Source organism: Pimephales promelas, chromosome 3 (genome assembly GCF_988280905.1).
Source record: "Pimephales promelas chromosome 3, fPimPro1.hap1.1, whole genome shotgun sequence".
NCBI classification, from domain to species: Eukaryota; Metazoa; Chordata; class Actinopteri; order Cypriniformes; family Leuciscidae; genus Pimephales; species Pimephales promelas.
The window spans coordinates 40,752,524-40,761,158 of NC_142771.1; the positions used below are offsets into that span (position 1 = coordinate 40,752,524).

Here is an 8,635-nt window from a genome sequence, read left to right on the forward strand (position 1 = left end):
ATAAATAAAACAAGTTATTTAAGTACAAGTAAAATTGTGAATATATATGAGAAAGAGAGATATCCATGTGTACTGTATATATAAACAGGTATATATAACCTCAATATATTTATTTTCATGTTTTGCACATTTTTATTAAAATTGGTAACACTTTATTTGAAGGGGTGTGCATAAGGTTGTCATGACACTGTCATGAACATGAAGGAGTCTTTATGAATGTTTATGACTGTTGTCATTAAGTATCATTTGGTAAATTATGACACTTTTAATGCAAAGATGACATTGTTTGAAATGTCTTTGTTATGACAACTTGACATTAACACAGACAGAAATGTCTTGATTATGACAACTTGACATTAACCAAGAAATCATAACTAGTCCAACGTGTTCCACTTTACTTGAGGTAAGGGGAAATATTAATGACACTGTTGTTAAAGCATTTGACAGTGTAATGACCTTTAATGACATCTTTATAACTAGTACAATGTGTTCCACTTGAGGACAAGTAAAATATTCATGTCACAGTTGTAATGGTGTCATGACAACCAAAGTTAAAACCAACCATAACATATGACAGGGTACTGTAATGTTAACACATTACAGGTTAACAGGTTATGATTTCTTGGTTAATGTCAAGTTGTCATAACAAAGACATTTTAAACAATGTCAACTTTGCATTTAAAGTGTCATAATTTACCGTATGACACTTAATGACAACAGTCATAAACATTCATAAAGACTCCTTCATGTTCATGACAGGTGTTATGTCATGTTTATGACAGTGTCATGTCAGTCTTATGCACACCCCTTCAAATAAAGTGTTACCTTAAAATTTTGAAATGAAAACAATGAATCAGCATCCACACTGTAAAAAATTTGGAGTAGGATTTACTTGAAAAAACCTTGCTAAACGATCTCACTCAGAAAATGCTAGTAAATTTACAAAGATTTGCCAAGTAAAAACCTAAACATATTTATCAGTAGCTTTAATTAGAAATCTTTAAGTTAAATTTACTTGGAATGTGGAATTAAGTAAACTTTACAAAAAATAAGTAATTTTAACTCGGCTTGTAAAAGGTTGATTTACCGATTTCCTTTGCCGTATTACACTTCACTAAAACAATTATCTTGAATTTTATTAGTCATTTATAGTATGTTCTTTACTTAGTTCATCTAAGTAATTAAATATACATCATGTCAGACTTTAAGCCTTATGTGAATGCAAACACCTCAACACTTGGTAGACAATACACAATGGTGGTAACATTTGATGGATCGTTTTTGTGTTTGAATGTGTCGTTTTAAGCAAAATATTTACTAGAAATGTCAAAAAATGGCAATTTACTAATACTGAAAACAAAAATCAACGATAAAACAGTGTAAATACAGCTGGAAACCAGTGCAAAATGAACCTCATTAATTATTCAAGGTCCAGTGCATGATGGGAACCCCAGTATCAGAAAAGTTGAGTAATTTTTACTTAATTTTATTGAGTTGATATTACACTTTCATTTATACTCGCTTGAAATAAGTACTGATATGGAATCTACTTAGTTTTTTAAATTCTTGCCTGAACTAACTTTTTCAAGTAAATTACATTGGTTTTTTTCACTAGTATTTACTTAACCAAAAAATCATTTTTTACAGTGCATTAATATCTAATTATCAAAAACACAATGTTTACAAAACAGATTACAGTCAAACACACACTTACAAAGAGTAACAATCAATTCAGACTTTATTTCATATTCCCCTCATTTACAAATATTACACTGAACATCCGTTCTTATCATTTATCAATTCATAAACAGAAAACAGCAGATTATCAGAGATCAGCATTAAATCTGTAAACATTCACACACAGTTTTACTTCAGCAGATTTGAATTATTACATATAACATCAGATTTTCATTGAAGTTGATCATCATAATGTTGTTTATGTAAGTAAAGTAAAAGCTCAGAGGATCATGTCCTCCATCATGAGTTTCACTTCATCATTTACTGTGTTTGGACCCGGAGGAAAGTAAGCTAATAATACACTCATAACTTAATATTGTTCATCAGAAACCATTACAGCTATCAGTAACTGCTCATTAATGAGTGAACGCACAAAAGTTTGAACTGAGTAATATTAACCAATGAATCAGTTTAAAGATCCATAAACATCTTTATCAAAAACACAATGCTGACAAAACACATTACAGTCAAACACACACTAACAAAGAGTAATAATCAATTCAGACTTTATTTCATATTCCCCTCATTTACAAATATTACACTGAACATCCGTTCTGATCATTTATCATTTCATAAACAGAAAACAGCAGATTATCAGAGATCAGCATTAAATCTGTAAACATTCACACAGTTTTACTTCAGCAGATTTGAATTATTACATATAACATCATATTTTCACTGAAGTTGATCATCATAATGTTGTTCCTGTAAGTAAAGTAAAAGCTCAGAGGATCATGTCCTCCATCATGAGTTTCACTTCATCATTTACTGTGTTTGGACCCGGAGGAACGAGAGATTATAATACACTCATAACTTAATATTGTTCATCATAAACATACTACATCTAATCAGTAACTGCTCATTAATGAGTGAATGCACAAAAGTTTTAAAGTTTTGAATGTCACGTTTTTAACATGCTATCACTTCATTTAACCCCTTTTTATTAATTAAAAAATGAGAAATTCTTTGAAATGTCTAATTTGTTCAGGAAAACCTTGTGATGCAAGACAAGATACATTTGTATCAATATGAGACATTTATTTGAATATATCACTAGATGAAATTCATTAAAACATAATAAGAGAATTACCAGTATGAACTTCATTGACTTCAATGGATTTAATTTCATTCATTTTAAACTTCTAACTCATGACTTCTCAAAAGAGTCCACTGTAAAAATGAATGCGCTTTATCTAATCAAAAGCAATTTTATTCATTCCATTTAACAAATTAGAATTGAGTAATAATTATTCAAATAAATTCCTTAAAAATGAACCATTTAAAATTAGTAAAACTTACAAAAAAAACCTTACATTTAAGTCGCCATTATGGTGATCGGTGTTTGTTTTAGGTTTCTCCTTCAGTGATTCTGCTTGTTAACATCAGATGTATCAATGTTGGCAATAGAAAATAAGGAGTTCTTAATTAATCTTTGACGTCTGTCTGTTATTCAGATATTTATAATAAGGTTAGATTAATATAATAATTAATCAGATTATAAGGAATAATTTGATTAATTATTACTAAATACTAATTTGTTCAATTTAATTAATAATGTTGCTTGTAATCTGTTGCCACACTTTTATTGATTATAAAAAACATATTCATGAAAACATTCACTTTTACAGTCTAAATTTATGAAACCTTCATATTCTTTTTCCAACAAAACATCATTATCGCTCAATAAAATTAATATTTTGTTTATAAACATTTCATTAATAAACTTTTACTTCCATATGAAAAAATAACATGCAATATTTTCATGCAATGGATCATCAATAGATGGCAGCAAAAAATTGAAATGTGGACTTTTGTGGGAAAGATAAAATTTGTGTGTGTAGAAAATGTATTTTACAGAATTAATTTGACACAAATCTAAGCAATAGATGGAAACATCAGCATAATTATATGTGTTGTTGGTAAAGCTACAGTTCACTTTCAGGGCAATACTGAGCCGAATGCAAAAGCCACAGTTTAAATGCTTAATATTTGTTATATTTGTAAAATCTATATAATATTTAGAAGCCGTGGACGATCACACAGGCCTCCTCCAGTTTGAAGGACTCGTCATCTTCACAGAGGAACTCCACCGAGTCTTGCTGTTCTTCTGGGAGTTTTCCAGCTCATCCTGAGCCTCCGTCAGCCTCACCGCACAGCCTGAAGGAAGAAGTGATGGACTCACACGCTGAACAGGAGCATCAGCATCTGTGAACATGATCTGGACACACACACTCCTCTAGAAATGTTCTGGTCTGCATCTGGATCTCAGCATCTGCCTGAGCTCGGACTCTGAGCTCTGAGACTCGGCTTTGTAGTCGAGAAAGATCCTCCAACACACACTCTTCTGACCACAAAAACACCTCATCGTTCACTCTCTAATATTATCCACTGAGGAACATCATGTCACGAGCACGGCTGGTTTTTGTGTAAAGCTGATGAAAATGAGGTCACAACAAACAAAGCCTGTTTTTAAACCATTATTAAATGATTTTGATTTGGGGGTGAAATGTGACCCAGACTGGCTTCATGACACTCATCCGCTGATATTCTTCTAGATTGATCTGAGAGAAGGCTTGTTTGTCTCCTGACCTTGAAGCTGGACTGACGTGACTCAAGCGGCTGGGAAACATCAGCAAGTCTTTCTCCTTCTTCACAGACTCTTGTAGTAAGGAGAAGAAAGATCACTCACGCTCAATTTGATTTACAATTCTGTCCAACTGATTCTATTCCTTCATAATGACATCATCTGGTAGTTTGCTTTCATTTGAAGTGGCGTAATGAAAGTGACATCATCACGACACTCACGATGGCAACAAAATGGAGGAGGTTCACGCCTGGTTTGTTGGCTTTGGTGTCGGTCAGTTTGAGCAGAGAAGAAGTCCTGAATCCAGCAGCATTCCCAGCGTAACCACCCTGAGAACACAAGAGACCTCAGACTGACGTCATACGAGGACATCGCTGATCGAAAACAGCATGAAGACGTGTGTTCTTCACTTCATGAAGCATTCATGTTTACGGGCTTTACAACTTAATGCTGAATGGCTTTAATTAATTAATGGATAAAACTGAGAAGAAAAAACTATTTCATAGAGACATCATAAGCAGTATTGGTGTATCAGTGATAGTGGCCTTCATTCATAAAAATATGCCATTAAAACAATATTTTAAATATAGGTAGACTGTCTTTCTACGTATCTGGAGTTTAAATGTGGAAATACAATACAAAAATATATTAAAAACTGTGATTAATTACAGGAAAAGGTGGGATTAGTTCGTTATTTAACCAATTGATAGCACTAATTTATATCATTTGATGAAATTTATGAGAACAATAAGAGAATTTGCATTTTGAACTTCACTGGATTTAATAAATTCATTTGAAACTTACAAGTAATGACTGCTCAAAATCTATGAAAATGTATAAACCTAAATATTCTTTTTTAACAAAACATCAATATAAAATGTTTAAAAACAAAATTATTAATTATTATTATATTAATTTCAATTTAAGAAGTGCCTAGAAACACACCCTTTTAAAAAAGCTTTTCAATCTTTACATTTATTTTAGTGTGTAGCCTACATCTTGAGCTCCAGTCGCAGTGAAGCTCAACAGATTGAGCCGCACACACACGAGCATCAAACACTGATGTACCGACACAAAGACACTCACACTAAAGACTAAAACTATCATTTTAGATTTTCTGGATTATTTGTTATTACTAGTATTCATAATCAGTGGTGTTCTTATAAAGTTGTTGCGGTCGCTCTGTCTTGCTGTCGATGAGTAATTAGCCTTTAGCGGATTTACTAAATGTAAAGTTAACTAAAGTTATCATGAGGGTTGTAATGTTTAAAGCAGATGTCTTAACAAATGTCAGTAGAAGATTTTAGCAACTTAGAGCCGTTAAAACATTTGACTCATTTTCTTGTCCAGTCAAACCTCAAATCAGTTTCTGCTAAAGAGAACGCAACTACATTTCAGTATTATTGTAATTCAGTCAGACGAATTAAATTTGTGAAAGCCAAAAAAAGAACATTCAACTAAGAATGCAAAATGCAAAGAAACTAAGAGCGATTCATTTCCTTTCATAAAACATGTTTCACCCATCATGCCATAAGCTACAGTATAAGTAGGTATTATATAATAATTGTTACACTTCTAAATATTTAAATAGCACAGAAAACGAGCAACAGTAAGCGAGATTAGAATGTATTTTATTAATATTAAGCAAATGCCTGGCAAATTTGTGTAAACCTTCGTCATAAAAGCTATAAAAGTGTGACATAACTACACTAATCTACAGATGAGCACAAATAAAGCCCAACACCTTCCACAGATCAAGAGTTTTACATTTGGTGTATTCAGTTATTTATAATTTACTTTATTATTATTATAAGTGTATTCGTTTTATACATCAACATTATAAACATGATTGCATTGGTGTGTCTTACCTTATTTTTACAGAATGAGCTTTAAATGCATTACTGATATTTAACTGACCTTGTAAAATGGATTATTATTAAAAAAATATGTCAACCTGGAACGATGAAGACTTGAAACATTAGGATCACTTTATTGACCACAAACCGATCACATAAATAAAACAAAACTCTGTAAGTGCAATTTTCTTTTAAAGGATTGTAATAAAAACTAAAAAGTAGAAATTAATAGTGGCAAAAACTTTATGATCACTCTATTGATCTCACAACCCAATTACGAAACTAAAACAAATCCTCATTTTAAGTGCGGTAATATTCAAGGTTTAATAAACTGATGTTTAGATGTTTCCTCCCACCTCATAGAAACAGTGTCTTCCACAATATCCCTCAAGTCACGGTCGGAGTGAAACCTGCATCACATCTCTGTGTCCTCTCCTCTGTGTCTGCTCCATGATCCTTATATATTGAGTTAGCAATCCTGTACACTCTTGTGCAGAACTGTCATGTTTCATGAAAGAAAACACTCCCAGTAATAAACTTACTTTTCAACAAGCCAGTTGCAATCCTCTCCATTGAAAGAGTCTCCCAGAAGTCGTCTGAATCCTCCTCCCCATTATAGGTTTCATGTGGTATGTGGTTCTCTAATGTCACTGACTGGATAAAGAAAAGACATTCAATTTACACAACTTAGCTGCAAGTTAGAACAGGAAATAAAGAAATAAACTGTCATGCTGAACACTCCCTTTCTGTGTAAATCCATTACAACAATGTGTGAGAATAGACATAAGAACATCAGTGTCAGTTCAGGATGAAAAATCTTAGACTAATGTTTTTCCCATTTCACAAATAACTCATTTAAGAATCAAAAACTGCACATAATATCTTATGAAGATGCACAGAAAAGATGGTTAGCAGCACTTGATCAGTGAAACTGTGAAGTCCATGCATGCATCCAGTCCTGCTATCGGTAAAACATCCCATAATTACTGCACTTCTTGCAATATGTGGATATCCCTGATGAGGTAAATAAAGAGAGACATGGTAACACTTTAGAATACGGTTCCTTCGTTAATGAATAACTACACCAAGAACTAATGAGTAACACAATATTAACAATCTAGTAACTATTATTATCTAACAAGAAACTGATTAACGAACTAATAGCGCACAGACGAAAGTGGTAGTTCACTATTAAGTAATCAATAACTACTATTTTTTTTAATACTTCCCAGAGAACTACTGAAAAAGTTTATTAATAATCTAGTAACTACTATTAACTAAAATAAACTCTTATTAACGAATTAGTAAGTAATAGCTCACAGATGAAAGTGTTACTAGATAGTTCTGCGGGAATTACTAATTATTTGGATCCGTATTATAAAGTGAAGATCATTGGAACTAACTAGTAATGACTCAAGTGTTACTACATGATCTAGTCATGATTTGTGCAAATGTTTGAGATTTTTTGGTGAACTTTAGTAACTTTTAGAAAATGTCTTTAGTAACACTGGAGTCATTACTAGTTAGTTCCAATGATCTTCACTTTATAATACGAATCCAAATAATTAGTAATTCCCACAGAAGTATCTAGTAACACTTTCATCTGTGAGCTATTACTTACTAATTTGTTAGTAAGAGTTTCTTTTAGTTAATAGTAGTTACTAGATTGTTAATAAACTTTTTCAGTAGTTCTCTGGGAAGTATTAAAAAATAGTAGTTATTGATTACTTAATAGTGAACTACCACTTTCGTCTGTGCGCTATTACTTACTAGTTCGTTAATCAGAGTTTCTTGTTAGTTAATAATAGTTACTAGATTGTTAATATTGTGTTACTCATTAGTTCTTGTGTAGTTATTCATTAACGAAGGAACCGTATTCTAAAGTGTTACCAGAGACATTAGGACAATGTAAAACAATCACTTGGAAAATATATTGTATTGCTTACTTTAACCTAACACTGCCCAAATACTGGAGAAATGCAAACTTACTGCACACTGACATGAACCAATGTCTTAATAATTATTAAATATTCACTATGTATTCACAACTGATAAACCAACAATACAGTCACAACACCATTAAGAAATCAGAATCTGAACATTTTAACAATGTGGCAAGTCACAGAAAATAAAGTAACAAAACAAAATCTGCAGCTAAAGATAATGATAAAAGATAGGCAATGTGATTATAGTTTCACGAGATTGAGAAATTTGGACTATATAGGATTTTTTAAACAGAAAGAGAGAGATTTCCTCAGTCACTTTAGGACCATGTAATAATAACATGGAACTTCTAGTTATAAAAGTTATAGGCTATTCAATTATATTTTTAATATTGATAAATTGAAAAACATTTCCTTAATGTAATGTTTAAGTGTCACTCAGTCTGCAGCAGAGCGCACGTCATCGCGTTGAGTTGAGTTTGGGGCGGGGGTTGTTTTCAGCAGAACTCACCTGA

The 8,635-nt window shown here is 32.0% G+C and overlaps 1 long non-coding RNA gene across 1 annotated transcript; it reads right to left on the reverse strand.

The window, feature by feature from the left end:
* Window positions 1–2,421: 2,421 nt before the first annotated feature.
* On the reverse strand, window positions 2,422–6,808 carry LOC148982098 (uncharacterized). Its single transcript, XR_016155226.1, has 3 exons — window positions 6,720–6,808; window positions 6,534–6,633; window positions 2,422–4,650 (listed from the first exon to the last, which is right to left on the reverse strand). It is a non-coding gene; the product is annotated as an uncharacterized LOC148982098 (long non-coding RNA).
* Window positions 6,809–8,635: the final 1,827 nt, after the last annotated feature.